We start from the raw sequence: 26,065 nt of genomic DNA on the forward strand, positions 1-26,065 counted from the left end.
ACATAACACCAGAGGAAAAGTCCCCCGGGTCAGAAGGTGTCCAGTGTGCCACTAGGGAAGAGAGAGGGCTTAAGATTACTAACACTCCAGAAAGAATGACACAGTGGGGCCAAAGTGGAAATGATGCTGTTGTGGATGTGTCTGGTGGTGAAAGTCAAGTCTGATGCTATAAAGAAATACATTGCACAGGAACCTGGAATGTTAGGTCCATGAATCAAGGTAAATTGGGCATGGTCAAGCAGGAGATAGAAAGGTTGAATATCAACATCTTAGCAATCAGTGAACTAAAATGGGCGGGTCTGGGTGACTTTAATTCAGATGACCATTATATCTACTACTGTGGGCAAGAATCTCTTAGATGAAATGGAGTAGCCCTAAGAAAATGAAAGTGTCTGTCGCTCAGTAGCGTTTCACTTTTTGCAACTCCATGGTCTGTAGCCCTCCAGGCTCCTCTGTCCATGGCATTCTCCAGGCAAGAATACAGGAGTGGGTAGTCATTCCCTTCTCCAGGGGATCTTCCCAACCCATGGACCAAACCCACATCTCCTGCATTTCAAGCAGATCCTTTACCATCTGAGCCACCAGGGATGCCCTCATAGTCAACAAAAGAGTCCAAAATGCAATACTTGGGTTTGAGTTCAAAAACAACTCTATGATCTCAGTTTGTTTCCAAAGGAAACCATTCAACATCACAGTAATCCAAGTCTGTGCCTCAACCACTGATGACAAAGAAGCTTAAGTTGACTGGTTCCATGAGGACTTACACCACTTTCTAGAACTAACACCAAAAAAAAGATGTCCTTTTCATCACTGGGGATTAAAATGCAAAAATAGGAAGACAAGAGATACCTGTAATAACAAGCAAGTTTGGCCTTGGAGTACAAAATGAAGCAGGGCAAAGGCTAACAGAATTCTGTGTAGAAAACATGCTGGTCATAGCAAACATCCTTTTACAACAACCCAAGAGATGACTACACAAGGGCATCACAACATGATTAATATGATTAATTATATTAATTAATATAACTAAAATATCAATCACAATAATATGATTAATATGGAAAACAGATTGATTATGTTCTTTGCAACCTAAGTTGAAGAAGCTCTATATAGTCAGCAAAAACAAGCCTTGGACCTGACTGTGGCTCAGACCATGAGTTCCTTATCGCAAAATTCAGGCTTAAGTTGAAGAAAAGAGGGAAAACCACTAGGCCACTCAGTCCAGTTCAGTCGCTCAGTCGTGTCCGACTCTTTGCGACCCCATGAATCGCAGCACGCCAGGCCTCCCTGGCCATCACCAACTCCCGGAGTTCACTCAGACTCACGTCCATCGAGTCAGTGATGCCATCCAGCCATCTCATCCTCTGTCGTCCCCTTCTCCTTCTGCCCTCAATCCCTCCCAGCATCAGAGTTTTTTCCAATGAGTCAACTCTTCACATGAGGTGGCCAAAGTACTGGAGTTTCAGCTTTAGCATCATTCCTTCCAAAGAAATCCCAGGGCTGATCTCCTTCAAAATGGACTGGTTGGATCTCCTTGGAGTCCAAGGGACTCTCAAGAGTCTTCTCCAACACGTTCAAGGTCAGGAGGGGTGGTGGTGAGGAGATACCACTCGTCCAAGGTAAGGAGCAGTGGCTGCGCTTTGTTGGAGCAGCTGTGAAGAGATACCCGACATCCAAGGTAAGAGAAACCCAGGTAAGACAGTAGGTGTTGCAAGAGGGCATCAGAGGGCAGAAACACTGAAACCATAATCACAGGAATTTAGTCAGTCTAATCACACTAGGACCACAGGCTTTTCTAACTCAATGAAACAAAACCATGCCCGTGGGGCCACCCAAGACGGCTGGGTCATGGTGGAGAGGTCTGACAGAATGTGGTCCACTGGAGAAGGGAATGGCAAACCACTTCAGTATTCTTGCCTTGAGAACCCCATGAACAGTATGAAAAGGCAAAATGATAGGATACTGAAAGAGAAATTCCCCAGGTCAGTAGGTGCCCAATATGCTACTGGAGATCAGTGGAGAAATAACGCCAGAAAGAATGAAGGGATGGAGTCAAAGCAAAAACAATACCCAGTTGTGGATGTGACTGGTGATAGAAGCAAGGTCCAATGCTGTAAAGAGCAATATTGCATAGGAACCTGGAATGTCAGGTCCATGAATCAAGGCAAACTGGAAGTGGTCAAACAGGAGATGGCAAGAGTGAATGACATTCTAGGAATCAGCAAACTAAAATGGACTGGAATGGGTGAATTTAACTCAGATGACCATTATATCTATTACTGCGGGCAGGAATCCCTCAGAAGAAATGGAGTAGCCATCATGGTCAACAAAAGAGTCTGAAATGCAGTACTTGGATGCAATCTCAAAAACGACAGAATGATCTCTGTTCATTTCCAAGGCAAACCATTCAGTATCACAGTAATCCAAGTCTATGCCCCAACCAGTAATGCTGAAGAAGCTGAAGTTGAATGGTTCTATGAAGAACTACAAGACCTTTTAGAACTAACACCCATAAAAGATGTCCTTTTCATTATAGGGGACTGGAATGCAAAAGTAGGAAGTCAAGAAACACCTGGAGTAACAGGCAAATTTGGCCTTGGAATATGGAATGAAGCAGGGCAAAGGCTAATAGAATTTTTCCAAGAGAACATACTGGTCATAGCAAACACCCTCTTCCAACAACACAAGAGAAGACTCTACACATGGACATCACCAGATGGTCAACACCAAAATCAGATTGATTATATTCTTTGCAGCCAAAGATGGAGAAGCTCTATACAGTCAGCAAAAACAAGACCAGGAGCTGACTTTGGCTCAGATCATGAGCTCCTTATTGCTAAATTCAGACATAAATTGAAGAAAGTAGGGGAAACCACTAGACCATTCAGGTATGACCTAAATCAAATCCCTTATGATGATACAGTGGAAGTGAGAAATATATTTAAGGGACTAGATCTGAAAGATAGAGTGCCTGATGAACTATGAACGGAGGTTCATGACACTGTACAGGAGACAGGGATCAAGACCATCCCCATGGAAAAGAAATGCAAAAAAAAAAAAGCAAAATGGCTGTCTGGGGAGGCCATTCAGGTATGACCTAAATCAAATTGCTTATAATTATACAGTGGAGGTGGCAAATAGATCCAAGGAATTAGATCTAATAGATAGAGTGCCTGAAGAACTATGAATGAGGGTTCATAACACTGTATAGGAGACAGTAACCAAAACCACCCCAAAGAAGAAACGCAATAAGGCAAAGCGGTTAGAACCAGACATGGAACAACAAGGAGGCTTTACAAATAGCTGAGGAAAGAAGAGAAGTGAGAGGCAAAGGAGAAAGGAAAGGCTATACCCAACTAAATGCAGAGTTCCAGAGAAAATCAAGGAGAGATAGAAGGCCTTCTTAAATGAACAATGCAAAGAAATAAGGGAAAACAATGGAATGGGAAAGACTAGAGATTACCAAGAAAATTGAAGATATCAAGGGAACATTTCACTAAAGGATGGGCATGATAAAGGACAGAAACAATAAGGACATAATAGAAGCAGAAGAGAAAAAGAAGAGGTGGCAAGAATACACAGAAGAAACACACAAGGTCCTAATGATCCAGATAACCAACATGGTGTGCTCACTCACCTAAAGCCAGACATCCTGGAGTCTGAAGTCAAGTGGGCCTTGGGGAGTATTACTGAGAACAAAGCTAGTGGAAATGATGGAATTCCAGTTGAGCTATTTCAAATCCTAAAAGTGCTGCACTCAATATGTCAGCAAATTTGAAAACCTCAGCAGTGACCACAGGACTGGAAAAGTTGAGTTTCCATTTTAATTTCAAAGACAGGCAATGCCAAAGAATGTTCAAAGTACCATACAATTCCACTCATCTTACATGCTAGCAAGGTTATGCTCAAAATCCTTCAAGTGAAGCTTCAGTAGTGGGTGAACCGAGAACTTCCAGATGTACAAGCTGCGTTTCAAAGAGGCAGAGGAAAGAAAGAAGGAAAGTGAAGTCGCTCAGTCATGTCTGACTCTTTGTGACCCCATGGACTGTAGCCTGCCATGTTCCTCTGTCCAGGGATTTTCCAAAATCCTTCAAGCTAGGCTTCAGTAGTGGGTGAACTGAGAACTTCCAGATGTACAAGCTGGGTTTCAAAGAGGCAGAGGAACCAGAGGTCAAATAGCCAACATTTTTTGGATTATACAGAAAGCAAGGGAATTCCAGAAAAACATCTACTTGCTTCACTGACTATACTAAAGCCTTTGACTGTGTGGATCACAACAAACTGTGGAAAATTCTTAGAGCTATGGGAATATGAGACTACTTTACCTGTCTCCTGAGAAACCTGTATGTGGGCCAAGAAGAACATTTAGAACCAGACATGGAACAACGAACTGGTTCAAAATTGGCAAAGGAGTAAGACAAGGCTGTATACTGTCACCCTGCATATTTAACTTATATGTACAGTACATCATGCAAAATTCTGGGCTGGATGAATCACAAGCTGGAATCAAGATTGCTGAGAGAAATATCAACAACCTCAGATATGCAGATGATACCACTCTAATGGCAGAAAGTGAAGTAGAACTAAAGAGCCTCTTGATGAGGGTGGAAAAGGAGAGTGAAAAAGCTGGCTTGAAACTCAACATTCAAAAAATAAAGATCCTGTCATCTGGTCCCATCAGTTCATAGCAAATAGAATTGGAAAAGTGGAAACAGTGACAGATTTTATTTTTGAGGGCTCCAAAATCACTTGGACGGTGACTAGAGCCATGAAATTAAAAGATGCTTGTTCCTTAGAAGGAAAGCTATGACGAACCTAGACAGCATATTCAAAAGCAGCGATATCACTTGGTCGACACAGGTCCATATAGTCAAAGCTGTAGGTTTTTCAGTAGCCAGGTACCTATGTGAGAGTTGCACCTTAAAGCATGCTGAGCACTGAAGAACTGATGCTTTCAAATTGTGGTGCTGGAGAAGATGCTTGAGAGTGCCTTGGACTCTTGGACTTCAGGAAGTTCAAATTAAACGAAATTAATCCTGAATATTCATGGGAAGGATTGTTACTAAAGTTGAAGCTTAAATACTTTGGCCACCTGATGTGAAGAGCCAACTCGCTGGAAAAGACCCTGATGCTGCAAAAGATTGAAGGCAAAAGAAGAAGAGGGCAGCAGAGGATAAGATGGTTAGACAGCATCACCTACTCATCTCCAGGAGAGAATGGAGGACAGAGGAGCCTGGTGTACTGAAGTCCATGAGATCACAAAGAGCTGGACACTATTTAGCAACTGAACAACCACAATACCTCTTGGGAGGAAAGGAGACATTTGGAAAATCAGGAGAGGTTAAAGGGAGACTTTTAATCTATACCCTTTTAAATGTAAAGAAACTTTTGAGCCATATGACTAGATCACTTAATCCAAAGAAGGCCTCTGTTACATGGTCATTCAAATGTGGCAAAATATTTTATGATAAAATATTTTAACACAACTATTTTAAATAAAATTAGAAACTAGAGACCCTTTCAAATTTTGCAAATCACTGTAGTCAAGAGAAAGTTGATGAAGCCCAAAAGAATGGAAGGAGAGTCTGTACATTTGATTGGGAGAGTATGTTCTCTGTTGGCAGCAATGAATATTTTGTATTCATTTATAAATAATCTGGCACTAAAAAAAGATCTACAGAGGTTGACTCATATGGAAACTGAACTTCCATCTTTCTACACTATGATGGTCTTAAACGAGGGTGGTTGACATGATCATGCCATATTTAAAAAATATAATTGGCTTCAATATTAAAGAATTCTATTGCAGATGACAGCAGGACTACAAGTAATTTTTATTTTATTCTTTATATTCCCTGTATTTTCCACCTTTTTCCTGAGCTTAACCTTCATGATCAGGAATAAAATTATGTTTTTTATAGGACAGATGACCCTAGAGGCAGTATGGAGGAGGAACTGCAGCAGGAAGAGACTGGTAGTAGGAACATCAGTCAGAGTTCCTGGATGGAAAGTAAGGGGAAAGATGACAAGGATCTAAATAAAAACAGAGGTAGTAGGGGTACACGGTATAAACAGGTAAGATGAAGAGTGCTGACCAGGCTGAGTGGATAAAATAATGAAGAAAAATTCAAGAATAAGTCCCAAATTTCTGAGGTGAACTAAACTCAGTAATATCATTGCTGAACTGCCACTAGCAATATTAGAGAAAAAAAGAGCGGGGCTGGTTGCAGGACCAAGATGGAGGCAAGTTCAGTTCAAGCAAGAGTAAGTTTGAGGGATTTGGGCCCATTCCAGTCAAGATGTCAAATCAACACTGGAAATACAGTTAAAAGCACTCAGAACTAGATGGATTGGTGGTCTAAATGTATAGATGTGAGCTGAAGCTATGGAAGAAATGGAAGAGATTGTTCAGAGTTTCAGAGCAAAATTAGAAGAAAATAGCGTAGGATAATAGACAGAAGAACACCAGTCCTTAAGGTGAAAAGCAGTAAAGGAAGGAACAGAAATAAATGTAAACAGGTAACTAGGGAAGAATGGACTTATTTCCAAGAGAGAAAATATAAGATCAACATTATCAAATACTGTAAAGTAATAAATAAATAAGAAAAAAAAGGAAAGAAAAAAAATTTTCAAATATTGCAAAGGTGAAAGAATAAAGCCTGAAAATGTCATTGCACTTGGCAATGACGAGGTCCCCAGTGAGTTTAGTGGGAGCAGAAACAGTCCATTGTTGGGGTCTGGAGCTAGACTGCTATGGGCTGAAGAGTGAGATGGAAGATGAGTATTCCAACCAAACACACTCAGTTTTTAACTGAAGATACTGCTTTACAACAAATCTAATCACTGAATATCCAACTTTCACACTGTATATATACCATTCATTGAAAATCTTTAATAAGTGAGACTAGAAAGTTTATCCTCCTTTTATTTGATGACAAAAGGTGAAGAAGTTTAGTTCAACAGTTAAATATATCCCCTGTGTTCAAGTCCTGTTTCTATCACCTATTGCTGTGTGACTTTGGACATATAATTTTACATCTCCGTCCTTCAAAATTCTCATGGGTAAAATGGAGATGGAAATTGTACAATTTCAAGAGAGTGGTGAGGAACAGATGATGTAACTCATGCAAAGCAACTAGTTGAGTATGGGCCCACTCAAGATTCAGATGTTATATTTCCTAATTCTTCTATTTGTTCAAAACCAGAAAGAAATCAAACCTGGATCTCCCCAACTGAAGTTCTAATTATTCCATTTAGTACTTCTCATTAAGCTTTCTCATTCACTAGACAAGGAACATTCACTGAGCCTCTTCCATGGACCAGATATGTGCTGGATCCCAAGACACAAAAATGATTAAATTTTGGTTCCAACTTTTACAGGCCAGAGGAGGCACTGGCTACATTGAATAAAATCACTGATACATATTTCTTTGTGTTAAAAAAAAATCACAAGTTGACAAGTATAAAAATGGAAGAGTTCTTATAAGGGTTACCTATAAGGGTTGTGAAGAAGCAAAAAGAGAATACAAATTTATATGTATTTACACAATAAAATGATGAAAAGAACACTTGATATACCCTGTATTTTTTATAATCTTTCCTTACAATGTCCCTAGCTAAGATTTAAAAAAATTCTAAGCTGCCAGTTGATTAATTTCTTTTGCATGCTTTATAAAATATTAATCACTTATTCTAAATACCTGTTTAATCTGTTTTATTTTTCTCTGCATTTCTCAATAGTTTCCTGGCGTTAACAATAAATCTCTTGACTCACCTGTTAGTTTCTTTTCTGTAACTCATATGCAATAAATCACATGGAATCTCATTAAGATGTAAATGTCTTCTCTGCCTTACAAACAACAGCTTATTTACTTAATCACAATATAAAAGTTATAGTTAATGAAGAGTATTCAATAAACCACTGAAAATAGAATTGAAGCAAATCTTTTAGTATGATCTCAGTAGAGAGAAATAAATATTTCAACCTGTAAAACACCTTCCTGAGATCCTGTATTATTAGTTACCCCTCTCCCTTAATACTATAAGCTGATACTATAACCTGCTAGAAAAAAAGCACACTGTTCTCCTAGATGGGACTCTAAAGACCTAGCTTCAGGTCTTAGAAGATCATTTATGGGCTTCCCTGGTGGCTCAGATGGTAAAGAATTCACCTGCAAAGCGGAAGACCTAGGTTCATTCCCTGGGTTGGGAAGATTCCCTGGAGGAGGGCATGGCAACCCACTCTAGTATTCTTGCCTGGAGAATCCTCATGGACAGAGGAGCCTGGCAGGCTACAGTCCATGGGGTCACAAAGAGTCGGACACAACTAAGCAACTAAGCACACATAACCTGCTAGAAAAAAAAGCATACTAGTCACCTAGGTAGGACTCTGAACACCTACCTGCAAGGTCTTAGAAGATCATTTTTCTGATCTAGGGTTAGTTCTTTATTCTGAACTTCAGTGAAGGAGTACTGAAAATACCTGTTGAGCCTAGCCACGGTTGTTGGAAAAAAAAAAAAAAAAACCTAGAAAGTTTTGTCCAGTGCTCTTCAAATTCCCAAGTCCAATACTAATGTGAAGTATTTTATTGAAATGTAACTTACCTGGACTAAAATAACAGCTATAGTAGATGTTTCTTAATTACTTGTTTTAAATTAGACCAAAGGAAACTAATCTGATGGGAAGTCAATCTCTAAATATCTGCCAAATATATTTCATTTACTATAAAATACCTCACTTAATGTGGAAAATGTCAGGACAATGCAGAGCTATGTATCCTGAACTTCTTTCCACTTACATATACAAATGTGCTACCTCCAATCCCATCCTGGAAACTGTTTGGAAAGAAGAAACATGAGTTATAACCTTATGAAGAACTGGACTAAGGAGAAAGTAGAATGACAAAATTCACTGAACAGTTATTTACTGACTGCCTATTTCATGCCAGAAACAATTCTGGAATACATGCATGAACTAAACAACAACAACAAAAACTCCTGCCTTCATGGAACTTACATGTAGCAAGAGACAGAAGACAGTGACAGACAATAAACAATAGACATAAGGAAAGTTAGGGAGTGTATTGGAAGGTGCAAAGTGTTTGGGGGAAACAGTAGAACAGGTTAGAGGCTTCAGAACAGGAAAGCAGGATAGAATTCATTCAGGAAGTAACACTGGAGCAAAAGATTGAGTAAGACTGGGGGGTTAGTCTCTATGATCTGGGCACAGAGAAAGAATGTGCAATGGTGCTTATGCAAGAGCTTGCTGGAAAATTCTTGCAGAGGAGCAAACAAAAGGAAAATTTTTGATGATTTAAAAGGAGCAGAGAAATTAAGAGCAACATAAAGAAAGATAGCACCTGTTTGCATTAGCTTTTCCTACAGTCACTTTACACAGTGTTGATCTGTCTTGATTGGTAAGCTGGGTACTCCAGCACTGCAAGTTAGAAGAAGGCAGGAGAAATCTTAACCTTCTATGTTCTGAATCTTTTTTCAAGAAAAATGAAGGCCTCAGGGCCAAGACCATTTCCATCCTAGGCAGTTTTTTCAAATACAACTAATGAATGGATTCTTTATATAAAGAGAAAAAAAAAATTCTGGCATGCTTCCTAGCATAGATAAGTTCTTTTTACTATAATATTAAATATACACAAATGTATAACTAAATGCCAATAGTGCCAAGCAAAATTATAAAACAAAAAATTCTGCATTAAATACAAGCAAAACTAGAAAACAAATAAAATTCTAATTAACAAAGCTCATTTACTGTGATCGATGATGGTGTTTGCTGGAACTATAATGAGATCATAACACTGACTACTAAAGCAAAAAGTTATGTTGAGTTAATCGTGAAAATAATGCATGTTGCTGGGCGATGACTCAGTTCTTCTCATTTTTCTTCATTAAAGCTACTGTGAAATTTTTGTTTGGGGCCCTTTCTTGGCACAAGCACATTAAGCTTACCTTTTATCTTTCTTATAAGTTCAGACAATTAAAGCAGTATTACATGGTGACAGCAACATTATAAGCACAAATGCTATAAACTGGTGAGCCTAATGAGTCACAATATGTTTAAACATGAATACTTTGGAGAAGGAAATGGCAACACTCCAGTATTCTTGCCTGGAAAATCCCATGGACAAAGGAGCCTGGCAGGCTATATGATCCATGGGGTCACAAAGAGCCGAACACGACCGAGCATCTGAGCACACGGGTGCTGGGTCCTGAAGAGGCAGATGATCCCAGGAGCAAAAACACAGAGTTTAAAATTCTTTGTAAAAAATAAACCCCTGAGAAGACACTTCACGTCCCCAGGGATCAGTACCTTATGGCCATATTTCAGCCCACAGCAGAGGAGAGCCCACTAAAGTGTGTACGGTGTACGACACAGGTAAGAGAATAACAGGTCAGATCAGAGCATCCATCTTCCTTGCTGTGAGTTTGGGGATATCATTTAGCAACTTTGTTATTTCACTAAAAAGTAGCAGCAGTAGATAATTTTTATCAAAATCAAAGCCTTCATTTGTCTCAATTAAATAGAGTTTATGAATGCTGAGCTATGAAGAAACATTCCTTAAAATACAATTTCATTATTCTTATTTACAGAAAAGTCATTTTCTAAAGACTAATGTTTTGCTTTTTCATGACTTCCTTTAGGTATATGGATTTGACACTTTATATAGTGTGTATTATCTGTTACCCACTTAGATGCTATTATTATTCCCATATTATAGATGGTGAAACTGAGGCACAAAGAGATTGCATAATGTGCCCACAGGCACACAGCTGATTAGTAGCAGGGTCACACTTCAATTCAGATGCTTGGCTTCAGAGTACATGCGTTTCACTCCCATGCTATACTATCTGATCCTTACCTATGGGCTTTAAACATATACCTATTTTCTTTTTCCTTAATGTATTTATAGCATCTAATCATATGTATGATATTCAATATATAAGAAACCTAGAAAAATGTAATGAGGACTGAACTTTTCTGTGTATCAAAAGCAAAATATTCTGGCAGTTTTGCAGAAGTGAAACCATTAGGGTTACTACTTGTGTTTATTTCTCAGACTCAAGAGTCACAATCCACAGAGCTGCTTTTTGATTATCATATGTTATATGTTGGCTCCTGTTGGCTGGAAAGACTAGCACTGAGGGCGTGGCTACTGCCATGATGAAAAGCACCCCTGTGAAAAACTCACCAGAAGTATAACCTTTCTAGCCAACAGGAAAGCAAGTTCCTAGAACTGGAAGCATGGATAGATTGGTACATAATAAATTGTGATTGAAGTGCAATCTGTTGTGAGTTAGTCACTTCATGGGCCATTCGGGACAAATTTTTCACCTGTGTCTGGTTTCTCTCTCCATATGGCACAGCGACCTCATGCCATTAACTGAAGAACATTCCATGCATGAAATTAACTGTTGTACTGTGGAACTGTCCATTGCTGGCAAATGGATGTACTACCAAGAAGCCTTACAGAGAGACATTTCCTTAGTGCAGTATTTTCTAAAGTGCATCTTGAGAAACCTTAGTGCTTTGAGAAGCTACTAGGAAAAGCGGCTCCTGGTCAAATAAGATAGACACAACAGGCTGCCCCTTGGAGGTTCATAACATTCATTGGCAAATATCAATATAAATACTCCCAGAAGCCTTCTGACATCCATGGTATCTTAAACTGACTTGATCAGGGGACTCTTTACTACATATAGCCTGAGGACTACAGTTTGAGACTGTGACTTGAAATTCCCATTATTGTGGATATTCCTCCTGGTTCTGCAAGAAGTTTGGTCTTGTCAGGCTCCTACAAGTTAGTTAGAATCAGAACTGCAGACTAAGTTGACAAAGAAAAAAGCAGCTTGAAGGGGGTCTAATTTCTGCATCTTCTGGTCTTCTAGGAAAACTACACAGAAAGTCAAATTGTCACTAGAAGTTTGGTAGCAAGAAATCAAAAGTAGAGGAACAACTTCAGATGGTTAAAAGTCTCTGGCTACTCCCATCTGATACATGCACATCTGGCCCTTGGGACCACACAGCCCTCATCTCGAGCCAGCACATCCTCTCCCTGGACAGTGACTGGATGGACACTGCCATGGACTACACTGCTCATTCTACACTTCTGAGATGCCTTCTGATTTTTCATTACCTCTTTGGATTTTTTAAAACCTTAGTTCTAGCACAGCCAGGGCTTGGAATAATAATAATTAATTATTCAGTACTTCCTCGGTGTCAGGTATCTTATGAAGTACTTTTATTCATTAGCTTATGGTATTTTCCTTACAACTCCATGAGATAGACCCTACCATGGCACCCATTTTTCTTCATGAGGTACCTGAGACTCAAAGAAGCTATGAAACTTACCCAATGTCACAGACAAAATGTGGCCAAGCCAAAATTTAAATCCAGGCCATCAGTTTTTGAAATCTATGCTCTTCAGTAGAAACTTCAGTGATTTAAAGACCTGAGAACTTGACAAGTTCTTTAAGATGACCTGGCATGATCAATATGGCAACTTTATAGTTTAATTCTGAGTGAATTACTTTTACATTCCTGTCAGAATTCCTTCTATTCCCCTAAACTATCACATATCATGACTTCTCAGCAGCCACTGATCACCTCTCACACAGAGCAGCAGACGTCACTGCATGGAATACTAAACACACTAGAAGTGACCCTGAGCAGGTTATTAATCTATTCTGTGCCTTGATTTTCTTATCGGTAAAACAAATTATACTTCCATTAATTCATAACATGGCAGGGATTACATTTTCCTGTGAATGCATTTTTAGCCTCCTGGGGAAAATAATGCCATCTAAAATCTTGTTGTTTTTTTAATTAATACAACACTCTCATAAGAATGTCTATTGGGGCCAATGCATGCACTCTTCTGGAAACAAATACACATTGCTACAAAACCTATCAGCATAAGAAACAAGATACTTGGACAAAAATGGATTAAGACTTCACAATAGGCAAGAATGTTGTTTTTATTTGTGATGAATGGACCAAGTATTTAGACCAGAGAATTTTCTGATTTGAATTTTGTATGTTGTCTAGGAAATCCCACATTGTGATATTCTTACACACATTGGCATTGGTGATAGATTATCTTCCTTTGCCTCACTCCTACTCCCACCCACTTTGCATCCTTTTCACTCTACTCTCTGCCCTGGGACACTGACTTGTACTGATTACATCACTGAACTCCATTGCTTTCAAGATTGAAATTGGATTTAGTCAATAGGTAGTATCAACAAGAGATAGAAAGGAGGGCAAAGAGGAAAGTCGGGATATTAAACTCCCAGTCCTAAATATATAGCTCCTCGGCAGGTTATATAGTTCCTACCAGGTGACCGTCTCCACCTGGCTCTCTTTGCCTCCAGGTTCTGGTAATGGCCCCCTCTTCTTGCATCTTCAGGCCTAGTTGGTTAATGGTACACACTCCACTGTTACTAACCATATGTCACCTCCTGTGATTTCCCTATGCCCTGCTCTTACTCTTGTAAACAATCCCTGTATCAAAGGATCTTCAAATTACCTAAACTTAGATGGCCATCTGCATTCTGCATGGACCCTGACTGAAACAGAACTCGACAAAGAACACCCTTGTGCCATTTTTGCACTGAAATGAGTATTGTTCTCATTATAATATTTAATTCTTATGAATGTATGTTTTAGATTGTCAGGTCTCAGATTGGAACCCAGTGCAATCCTATAGAGTTTTCATTTTTGAGGTTTAATTCTTATATGCTTTCTCCCTCATAGTGTACTTGACTTTTGAGAACCAGAATCAGTGCAGTTCGGTTCACTTCAGTCACTCAGGCATGTCCAACTCTTTGCAACCCCATGAATCACAGCACACCAGGCCTCCCTGTCCATCACCAACTTCCGGAGTTCACTCAAACTCACGTCCATCAAGTCGGTGATGCCATCCAGCCATCTCATCCTCTGTCTTCCCCTTCTCCTCCTGCCCCCAATCCTCCCAGCATCAGAGTCTTTTCCAATGAGTCAACTCTTCCCATGAGGTGGCCAAAGTATTGGAGGTTCAGCTTCAGCTTCAGTCCCTCCAATGAATACCCAGGACTGATCTCCTTTAGGATGGACTGGTTGGATCTCCTTGCAGTCCAAGGGATTCTCAAGAGTCTCCTCCAACACCACAGTTCAAAAGCATCAATTCTTCGGCGCTCAGTTTTCTTCACAGTCCAACTCTCACATCCATACATGACCACTGGAAAACCCATAGCCTTGACTAGAAGGACCTTTGTTGGCAAAGTAATATCTCTGCTTTTCTATATACTATCTAGGTTGGTCATAACTTTCCTTCCAAGGAGTAACCGTCTTTTAATTTCATGGCTGCAATCACCACCTGCAGTGATTTTGGAGCCCCAAAAAATAGTCTGACACTGTTTCCCCATATATTTCCCATGAAGTTATGGGACTAGATGCCATGATCTTAGTTTTCTGAATATTGAGCTCTAAGCCAACTTTTTCACTCTCCTCTTTCACTTTCATTAAGAGGCTTTTTAGTTCCTCTTCACTTTCTGCCATAAGGGTGGTGTCATCTGCATATCTGAGGTTCTTGATATTTCTCCCAGCAATCTTGATTCTAGCTTGTGCTTCTTCCAGCCCAGCGTTTCTCATGATGTACTCTGCGTATAAGTTAACTAAGCAGGGTAACAATATACAGCCTTGACATACTCCTTTTCCTATTTGGAACCAGTCTGCTGTTCCATGTACAATTCTAACTGTTGCTTCCTGACCTGCATACTGATTTCTCAAGAGGCAGGTCAGGTGGTCTGGTATTCCCATCTCTTTCAGAATTTTCCACAGTTTATTGTGATGGAGAAGCTCTATACAGTCAGCAAAAAGAAGACTGGGAGCTGACTGTGGCTCAGATCATGAACTCCTTATTGCCAAATTCAGACTGAAATTGAAGAAAGTAGGGAAAACCACTAGACCATTCAGGTATGACCTAAATCAAATCCCTTATGATTATACAGTGGAAGTGAGAAATAGATTTAAGGGACTAGATCTGATAGACAGAGTGCCTGATGAACTATGGACAGAGGTTTGTGACATTGTACAGGAGTCAGGGATCAAGACCATCTCCATGGAAAAGAAATGCAAAAAAGCAAAATGGCTGTCTGGGGAGGCCTTATATATAGCTGTGAAGAGAAGAGAAGTGAAAAGCAAAGGAGAAAAGGAAAGATATAAGCATCTGAATGCAGAGTTCCAAAGAATAGCAAGGAGAGATAAGAAAGCCTTCCTCTAACTTTTATTTTTTATAGCATACTATTAAGAATGGGAAAGACTAGAGATCTCTTCAAGAAAATTAGAGATACCAAGGGAACATTTCATGCAAAGATGGGCTCGATAAAGGACAGAAATGGTATGGACCTAACAGAAGCAGAAGGTATTAAGAAGAGGTGGCAAGAATACACAGAACTGTACAAAAAAAAAAAAAAAAAGAGGACCAGAATAAGAAGATATATATTCTAGCTCCAGATATTATATTAGCTCCCTAAGACTGCTATAAGAAAGCATCACAAACTGAGTGACTTAAAACAACAGAAAGTTATTCTCTCAGAGTTCCAGAGGCAAAAAGCTTGAAATCAATTTGTTCAAAAAGTCAGACTCCCTTGCCTCTTCCTAGCTTGTGATAGTTCCTGGCAGTCCTTGGTGTTCTTTGGCTTGTAGCTGCACCACTGCAACTTCTGCCTCTGTTTTCATCTGGACGTCTTCTCCATGTCTTTGATTGACCTCTCCTCTTCTTTTAAGGACACCAGTCATCAGATTTAAGATCCACCTTAATCCAATATAGTTATATCTTAATTAATGATATCTAAGATCTAATTTCTAAATAAGGTCATAGTCTGAGGATTCAGGCAGACAGGAATTTTGGAAGGACACTATCTAACCTATTTATAGATATGCTATGTAAATTTGTTCAAATACTTTTATTTTTCAGATTCAGTTTTTATCTGTAAAATAGATTACATTAAGATTGGTAATAGAATATAATAAATGGAATAATATTGTCCTCTATCTCCTAGTCATGCTAATTGCTTATACAACTCTTTACAGAATAAAGTCTATATTTCACTAAACATAGTACTTTATGTAACTTCTACTATTCAATTCAGATAGGCATGTAAGATGAAATCTATTTTCTGGGTCAGGGTTATATAATCTTTAAGGATCCTTCTAGTTCTTTGATTTTAAGTTTTAAACTCATCAATTAAAATGCTATGTACAAGCTTAAAGAACTGTATCATATAAAAGAAATTTATTCTTTTAATAGTAAATGTAAATGTTCAAGTCAAGGACTTGGGAAAGGAGATCTGTTAGTGTTTAGTCAGCAGTGAAACACAACATATTCCATCTCTAAAAATGAGAACAGTAGTTTATAAATCTCAGAAGTAGGAAAAGTTCGTGAAAAAGCATTACTCATTTCCCCTAATGAAACACAAAAATGACAACAGCATGTTTCAGAAATATTTCTGGAAAACATGAAATAAATACAAGAGCAACAGAAATCAACACTGAAACAACAGTAAACAGTGAAAAGGAAGACATGAAAATATCAGTGTTAGCACACAAGACTTACATATCTAGCAAATGACTCCAGAAAAAAATAATACAGATAATAAGAGCGAGAACTATAGAGAACTATGTGTTTTCTATTTCTTTCATTACCTAAGGTATAAGACAAATTAATTAGATAAAGGGAAACTAAGTTTTGCCATAACTAAGAATAATATACTTTCCTCCATCCTTTACCTAAACTTGGGGCTGGTTTTGTACCTATAGTGAGTCAATAAGCACCGTCCTTTAGTCCATGAGAGAGTTCAGACCATCTAAAAGTAGACACAGGAGCCAGACAGATGGATGATCCATCTAATATCCTGGATCGGAAAAATCATCTAACTTACACCAGATCATATAGTTAGTAGCAGCGCTAGATCTAAGCTCAGTTTTTATAATTCCAAAATTCAATATACCAAAATAACTTTCTAAGTGAAAGAAAAATGGATTTGCAAGTATTCTTTTTCAAATGTTTGCCACTTAATGGGGACAAAACAGTCTTTTGAACAAAAGGGAAAAGTGGGTATCTACATATGAAAGAATAAAGTTGGACTATTACCTTATACCACATACAAAAAATAACTCAAAATGCATCAAAGACATAAGCATAAGAGCTAACACTATAAAATTCTTAGAAAGCCTTGTAATTCATGATATTTCATGTTCAATGTAAACAACACGCAAATAATTCCATCCCAGTAGCAGACCACCTTGGGCTATACTTTAGAGGCCAGTGTTACTTATCCATCACTGTCTGAAGTAGAAATTTTCTGGTAAAAATCTCTAAGAAGCCCTATTTTAAGTTTCCACAATTTTAAGTTGCCAATTATAAGAACAGCAACTTACGCTCAAGCTCTTCCTTCAAGTCAAGTACAGTGATATATGCACTTTACATTTATTGATTTTTTTCTCCAGTCCCATAAGACTTATGGTGCCCATCTGACAGATGATGAAAGTGTAATTCATATAATGTGCCCAGGTCCAAGCTGCCAGTAGGTGACAAAGACGGAATTCAGATCCAGACTTACTGAACATCAATGCTGATGTTCTAACCACATAGTCTCCTACATAAGATTGAAAGATGTTTGAACTTGCAGGCCTAACTGTTCTCAAAAGGATACTTCAAGTTATAAGCAAATGTTAACACATCTTTGAATAAAAGGTTCAATAGCCTTAATGCTGTGCCTACTGACATTTTCAAGACAAGAAAATAGTGGCACTGGATGCTGCCAAACTTTCAGTACAAGGAAGGTTCTCTGGAGACTTAAATAAACTCCCGGAGAAGATGCTAATACAGTAGGAACTCAATATTATATTATGAATAATTGAACTGCAAGAGTAATGACTAACTGGGAACCACCTAGAATAATAAAAAATGCTAGGATCTGGAAATATGGAGAATCTGTCTAATAAGAAATTAATTGGCTTTCTCCCTCAGGCCAGTTTCTCAGGAACTTTTTTATAAATCTAAGAACCAAATCTCAGATGTTTAACAATCTTTCTAATCACAGTAAATAGTGTTTGTTGCTTTTGTAACCTTCACTGTGGGATTCTTGATGCCTTTCCAAAAAGGATAACCTAATTTTAACTGCCAACATTGCAGGAGAAATTGCATCACTCCTGTTACATACATCAGTAAGGAAATGGGACAGACAGAGGAAGGAACAGATTTTCAAGTTGGGGGGGAAGGAGTAGAGCATATGACTAATGCCTGCATATCTCTGAAAAAGATACAGCATTTTCGCTGTTGAGTGAAAAGATAAGCTTGTGCATTGTATTAAAATCAAGCCCTTTGACTGAAACAGGATAGCCTAGAAATAGTTCAGAAGCACGGGATATTTGAAACTTGAAAATGGACTTTCAAAGACGCTATTTTTATAAACCAAATGTGCACAGGAAATTCTGTTATTCTACTTCTATTCCATAGCTTAAAGAGTTGTATTGTCCTAGCACAAAGATTTTCTTGGACTCAATCCCGGTCATGTTTACTTAAAAATCATGAAAATCTCACTAAATATATCTTATCCCAGATAGCATCTTCCTGACAGATGCCCCCTCCATCATTTTCCAAGGCTGAATGGTAACCCTTTTGCCCTCTCTCTGAGCCACTAACCTGCATTCTCAGGAAATGTAAATACAAAGTTTAAAATAATTTTATATTCTTATATTCAACTAGTGTCTACTTAAAATACAATTTTAAAATTTCCATGAAACCTACAAAGGTATACAACTTTATTTGTGATGCACACCTTAACCATTCAGCAGGCTTGTACCTGCTATCATTTGAGTGATTTCTAATTTCATTTCATAGCTAATAGTAGACTTTAATAAAATGATACAATGTTTCTGGAAGGATATTTTGCAGTATCCCGCAAATTAAATGTGCACATTCATTGCCTAGCAATTCAATGCCTAAAAAGTAATTTTTTAGAAATACTGATACAGATGCTCAAAAACATAAGTGTAAGAATATTTCTTGCAGTACTATTTGCAATACTAAATTTTGGCACCAACCCAAATAACCCTCAATAGACTAATGACTAAATAAATTATGGTACAAGTTTATTAATGAATATTACAAATAAGTTAAAAACAATACCAAGATTGATGGATGTCCAAGATGCACTGCAAAGTGGAAATAAAAGCAATTTACAGAATACTATATCTAGCAAGATACATTTTTTGGTTAAAAGTCTATTTTTGCATCTATATGTGTTCATGTGCATTATTACACATAATCCATCATTAATACTTCTTACCTTTGGTGGAGAAAGGGAAACAATCTGTATTATCTGTAATTTGTACAAAAAATACAATATTCTTGTAGCAGTTTTTAAATAAAATTTCTCTTTAAAAACTCTAGCTTTGAAAGTATTAATCATCCCCTCCTCTTACCTAATATTTCAAAGTATCATGTCACGTAACAATATATCTTTCAGGTAACAATAAAAAAATGTTTTCTACACACAGATATGAATATACATTCACAGATGCTTTTAAATGAAACAAACTGGCACTCCACTCCAGTACTTTTGCCTGGAAAATCCCATGGACGGAGGAGTCTGGTGGGCTGCAGTCCATGGGGTCTCGAAGAGTCGGACATGACTGAACGACTTCACTTTCACTTCTCATTTTCATGCACTGGAGAAGGAAATGGCAGCCCACTCCAGTGTTCTTGCCTGGAGAGTCCCAGGGACGGGGGAGCCTGGTGGGCTGCCGTTTATGGGGTCGCACAGAATCGGACACGACTGAAGTGACTTAGCAGCATTTGTATCTTAGCAAAAAAATATTTTCTTAATGGCAATACTTATTCATCAATATAATTTCCAATAGAAAACAAAATTGCCCAGATGAGTGAAAATATTGAATCAAAGGATGGTAACTGTTTATGAAATCACCAAATGGAGGGAGTACCAGTGACAAGTAGGCAGGCATCCCAAGGAGAGAAACTTGCTACAAAAACCTTAAATTACTAAAAGGAAATGGCAAGCTTTCATCAGAAATTCAATAATCAAGCCTCTATATAGTACCTGATCATTTAACAGACCTTGGATTTAATTTGGGAGGGGGTCATTTGCAGGCAGCATATTTTTTATTTTATATTCAAAAGGAAACTTTATAACTAGTGTCCAACATGAGGATACAAGTAGAGGCTTTTAGCCATAAAAGTCACCCACAAAGCACCTGCCCAGCACAGGTCACTTCAGCTACTTCTGCTCAGTCTCCCTGAGAGATATTATGCTCCATAATGTTTCCCTATCAATCATTTAATGGCTTTTTTCAGAATGAATAATGCAGCATATTGAATAATGCGTTTTTCATGGTACCAAATACAAATTACCAAAGTATACCTTTGACAGTGGCCTGGAACCCCCACCCCAACTCTAGAAAAAGCAAACTGTAATAGAGCAGACAAAATTTCTATGGCTGACAATATAGTTTGGGAGACCAAATAAGTACTTATGAGGGAAACTTAAATATTTGTAAACCATATAAAGTAAGAATTACCAACAAATAAGTCTCTTTGCCTTAGTGTTTTTCATTCTTTTGTCACTCTCCCAACTAATAACCAGCTTTAACTGTGCCAGTTTAGGCAGAATCACAGGCAAAGAGACAGCTAGTAAGTACAGAACAGCCACTGGCTACCAAAATGATGCTCAACTAAATGCATTTTCATTCTTTATTTGATAGTTGATGTAATGTGCAAGAAAATGTTTCATAAATATGTTTTGAGGAACATTATCATACTAACAAAGTAACAGATCACTAAAGGCTTCTGTTTTCCACACACACTGAGATTACATATAAACTACTTCTAAGGAAAGGTAGACTCTACTATTAAAAATTCATCTCATGAAGTTAAAAAGAGTTTCTGTAAGTGTAAACCTTCAAATCTTCAAGATTCCATAATTTTCTAGATGTGCTTTCCAAAAGACATTTATACTATGCAGCTCATTTCTGCAAATGTGACTTGATTACCAAGTCCTCAGCAACTTACGTGATTTATTTTAGGGGACTGACTCATTTCCCTAAAGCTTTACAGCTATCTCTTGTTAGTGAAAAAATTCTAAAGCTTAAAAGCTCTCAAGGAAATGAACCAAAACATTCTGGAAAATACATTCTTTGCAGGAAAGATAACAATGGCTATAAGACCAGAAGGTATAAGGAAGTAACAGGGAAGGAGAATGGCAAAAGGTAATAGGACTCAGATCTTTTCTAGTAAATTTAAAAAACAGGAACAGGTCTGTCTCCCATCTTAATATGTGTAACCAGATTGTAAGCCAGACACTTTTTTAAGTTTTCACAGGTCGTATATCAAGCATGTTGTCCTAATTCAGCACCATACTGTCAATATTTTCTATAGCATCTTGTCTTTCTTTTAAAATTATGTTACAACAATATAGTTTGGGCTTCATATTCACCTAAGAGTAATGTTTTAGGTAGGTGCCATTTGACTTTGATAATGTACAATAGAACCATTTACTGGCTGTGGCTGGCTAACCACGTTATATTAGGTTTTGGCCACATGCAATTAAGTTTTAGGGAAAGTTTTCTGTGTGCACCCATACAGTAAACAGCTCCCTTACAATTGAAGGATCTGCAGCAACTTGCAGTATCCACATTAGATAAACCTGATTTTTGAAATCTTTGTTGATAGGTGGGGAGGCACACGGTGCTAGAGTAGTCCTGTTCTATGAACTCCAATAGTCAAAAAACATAATTCTCCCTATGACTCTCCTTCACGAATGTTTACTTATCTGCACAAAGTGTTAGTCATGTTTCTTTCTGCCATCTCTGCTAGGATAATGTAGGAATAGAGAGTCTTCAAAATCTTTTCTTAAATCTCTCAGTAGTAGAAAATGATGTTCTCATTTCCCAGCACCCAGTAAACTTGGCTTAAGCAGGCAGGAAAGTTTGGAGGGTCTTTGGAGCCTCTTCTCTTTCCCACAGCACACCTTATTTGAGTCACGAGGATTCTGTTGATACCATCTTCAGTGTGCCCTATACACATTCTACTTCCGTCAGTTTCTCCACTATCAGCCCACACTCTCTGTCACCTTCACTGCTACCAGACTGTGACCTACAATTCATTCTCCACCCGCAGCTAAAGTGATCTAAGAAATCAAACTTGTTTCTTTGCTTCTTAAAATCCCTCACTGGTCTCCCCTATATTTGGAATAAAACCCAAACTCCTTATGCTGGCTTATAAAGTACTCTGTGATCCAACTTCTGTCTGTCTGACCCCCATCATGTCTCATGTCCCCCTTATCTACTCTGCTCCAGCCACACTGGCCCTCTTTCTGTTACTGAAACCTGCCAAGCTCATTCCTGTCTACGAATTATGCTACAACTATTCCCTCTGCCTATAAATTTCCTATCTCTGACATTGGCATGGCCTTTTCCTTCTTGTCATTCAGCTTATAAGTGTCACTTTTCAGAGAGGCTTTTTTTGACTCCCAGTATAAATCTACCCGATCATTCCTATCATATTACTCTGATTTTCTATTCGCATTGTGCTTACTCAATAATACTGATATTTTATTGCTCACTTATTTTCTGTCTTTCCTCTCTAAAATACAAGCTCCACAAAAAGAGATCCACTCTGTCTTATTCACTGCTCTATCCCAGGATGGAGAAGGATGCCTAGCACCAAGCAGGCGTACAATAAATACTTCATAATGAATGCTTACAAGGAGAGCTCAAAGAATACGAGCTTTCTGGTACAAAAATGTTACATTTCCAAAATGACTATATTGCATTTATGTGGCAGACAGTACTTTCAAACACTTCCACAGTCATTTGTTTAATCCTCCCAACAAACTTTTAGAAGTTCACCATGATTCTTCCTTTCCCTAACACAGACAGAAGATGCTAAGTGATTTAAACCAGGTCATAGAGTCAGGCAGTACAGTGCTGCGACTAAAACCTAATTGCTGGACTCCTTGCTCAGTGCTCTTCTTACTAAGCCTAAGCTACCACCTGAAAGCATATACTGAACTGGAGCCTTCTGCCATCATGTGCTCTGTGTATGCACTGCACTTAGAAGATTATACTGAAGTTATTTGTTCACATCTCCTCTCCCACATGCTATATGTTCCTATAAAACAAAGCTGATGTTTTATTCATCTGTTTATTCCCAGTGCCTAGCACACTGCTTGGCACATGGTAAGCATTTAAATGCTTGTTGAATTTAAATCAGAGCCAAGTGCTCTTCTCTGTGCAAACCAGACAGGTTATTCTCTATTTCAATACTGAAGGTTTCACTCTGAATACATAAAAACCCTTTAATGGTTCTTTTGAAAAGCCTCAAAGTTCACATCATCCATCACCTTCTGAGTTCTCTCACTGACAACTCATGTACCACAAGTTGTAGGGTTAAAAGTGAAAGTTGCTCAGTTGTGTCAACTCTTTGTGATCACGTGGACTGTAACCCACCAGGCTCCTCTGTCTACGGGATTCTTCCAGGCATGAACACTGGAGTGGGTAGTCATTCCCTTCTCCAGGGGATCTTCCAGACCCAGGGATTGAACCTGGGTCTCCTGTATTGCAGGCAGATTCTTTACTGCCTGAGCCACCAGAGAAGTCCAAGATGAAGGGCTTAAATGAGTCCAAATGAGTTCTTCCAAATCAGTATTCCAATTCACTTTCTATTTCTTAATGTGAACAAAGAGCATATAGAAAATCTAAGATTTATTTAATCTGAAGTCAGAGGCTAGTGACATAAACTATATTTTTGTCCATGCTCTGAATGTGAGAAAAAAATGATTTAATAAGAAGAACACTGAATGGGATATAAAGAATTACAGGTTTCAATCTGAGGCAATGACTCTTAACAGCTATGTGGATATTGCAGGATATTTACATCAGTTTCTCAGTTTCCTCATCTATAGTTTACAAATTTTCTATTATCTTTAGGGCCCTTTTGGTTCTAAAGGCTTCCCAGGTGTCAATGATAAAGAATCCATCTGCTAATGCAGGAGATGCAGGAGACTAGAGTTCGATCTCTGGGTTCAGAAGATCCCCTGGAGAAGGAAATGGCAATCCGCTCTAGTATTCTTGCCTGAAGAGTTCTATGGACAGAGGAGCCTGGCGGGCTACAGTCTATGCAGTCACAAAGCGTCAGTCAGGACTGAGCACAGATGCCCCCTCCCTGGTTCTACAGAATCTGTTATTCTGTAAGCAGTCCTGATTATCGTGTACTGTCCTCAGTATCTTATCCACATCCCCAGAGTCTCTGAACTCAAAACAGCTAGATGCTATAATTAGAGTCAAAAGTACTATAATTAAATTTGACTGTGGAGGTAATAGTCAAATATATATAAATCAATAAAAAATGACTGACTGACTAGGTGGATGGAAGGGGTTCCTCATCTTCCACTGGACTTTCTCTCAAGATGCAAAACCTTTTGAATAGCAAAATGTAAATTCCACTTGATTATTTCAAAATGCTGAGGAACCAAAAGAAACATTCCCTCTTAGCACTAAGCATTTACTATCAAAGCTTAACTCAAGAGGACTACAAAGTCTTATGAAGAGATTAAAATCCAGGGAGTGTTGGACTCATTTTAACTGAGCTAATCAATAAAATGGGCTCTTATCTTAGTCTTTTATCTCCAATTAGCTCATGGGGCCTACCTATCTCACACAGCGTTGATCACTGATATGCCACCAGTAATGCCAAAAAGAACAGGCAGAAGAATACAACTGGTGGTGTATTGGAGCTGGTTGCTCATAGTTTCTGAAATTTGGAAAGCTGGTTGTTATATAGCTTGAAATTGGCCATGGTTGAAGTCTTTATATGATAGAAATCTATAAACACTACAAATCAGAGGATATTTTTTAGAGAGCCAGGTAATACGCTAATGCAAAGCAATTAGCTGAGCAACTAGCTGGGCTCACTCAAGATTGAGATGCTATACTTCCTAATTCTAGAATTAGGAAAGACTTGGGCTTCCCTGGTGGCTCAGAGGTTAAAGCGTCTGCCTCCAATGCAGGAGACCTGGGTTCGATCCCTGGGTCAGGAAGATCCCCTGGAGAAAGAAATGGCAACCCACTCCAGTATTCTTGCCTGGAGAATCCCCTGGGCGGAAGAGCCTGGTGGGCTACAGTCCATGGGGTCACAAAGAGTGGGACATGACTGAGCGACTTCACTTTCACTTGCACTTTCCAGGCAAAACAGACAACACAAACCAACAGAAAACAGACAGAAGATCTGATTTCTAGCCCTGTATTTCCACTGATTGGCCATGATAACTAGAGTGAGTCTATGAACCTCTGTTTTGTTGACTAAAATGCAAAAGAAGTGGAACAAAGATCCCTTTAGAATCTAAAAGTTAGGATTTTAAGGTTCTCTATCTAGGTCATACCTACCCCAACTCCTGAGGTCTTCTTACAGGAAATGCTCCATGAAACAAAACCTGGATAGCACCAAGACAGTGCTCAATCTTCCCTCCATTGTGAGAGCACTACTTCAGTCTAATGCATTGGGCCAATCAACCATGCTCAAATCTGGCCAGTTTATAAATTCCCAGGATCTCTTAACTAATGAGCTGCATCCAAAAAAACAAAAAAAAATTCCAGAAAGCCTCCTGCTCTGATTTAAGGATTTCCTTCAGATTTAAGCTAAAGGCTCAGAAAGGACTCCTGGCCATTTTGTCAAGCATCTGCTACTTCTATATCCTGTTGCCACGGCGAAGTTAAATAAGGAGCCCTCTGGCAAGCGGGCAGGAATGAAAAGTATCATGCTGCTAGAATACGATGTAGAAGAAGCACATAATACCAGAGCTAATATCCTAATACAAGAGCTTCTGCCTTGAACCTAAGCCACCATCCCGAGCCCAACATACAATAAATCCCTTAAAGGCAAAGACTATTATCCACAAAATCTGGTATGAGAACCATGAAAGATCTGCTACAGTGAATTCCCTGGCTTGGCAGAATTTGAGGTTAATTAATCTGAGGTTGGAATATAGGCAA

The 26,065-nt window shown here is 38.6% G+C and overlaps 1 protein-coding gene and 1 non-coding gene across 3 annotated transcripts in view; one reads left to right on the forward strand and one right to left on the reverse strand.

The window, feature by feature from the left end:
• The window catches only part of HECW2 (HECT, C2 and WW domain containing E3 ubiquitin protein ligase 2), a 449,303-nt gene that overhangs the window by 213,554 nt on the left and 209,684 nt on the right, over window positions 1–26,065 (reverse strand). The window lies entirely within an intron of this gene.
• On the forward strand, window positions 25,042–25,114 carry TRNAW-CCA (transfer RNA tryptophan (anticodon CCA)). The gene has a single exon. It is a non-coding gene; the product is annotated as a tRNA-Trp (tRNA).

Source organism: Bos indicus, chromosome 2, assembly GCF_029378745.1.
Source record: "Bos indicus isolate NIAB-ARS_2022 breed Sahiwal x Tharparkar chromosome 2, NIAB-ARS_B.indTharparkar_mat_pri_1.0, whole genome shotgun sequence".
Lineage (NCBI taxonomy): Eukaryota > Metazoa > Chordata > Mammalia > Artiodactyla > Bovidae > Bos > Bos indicus.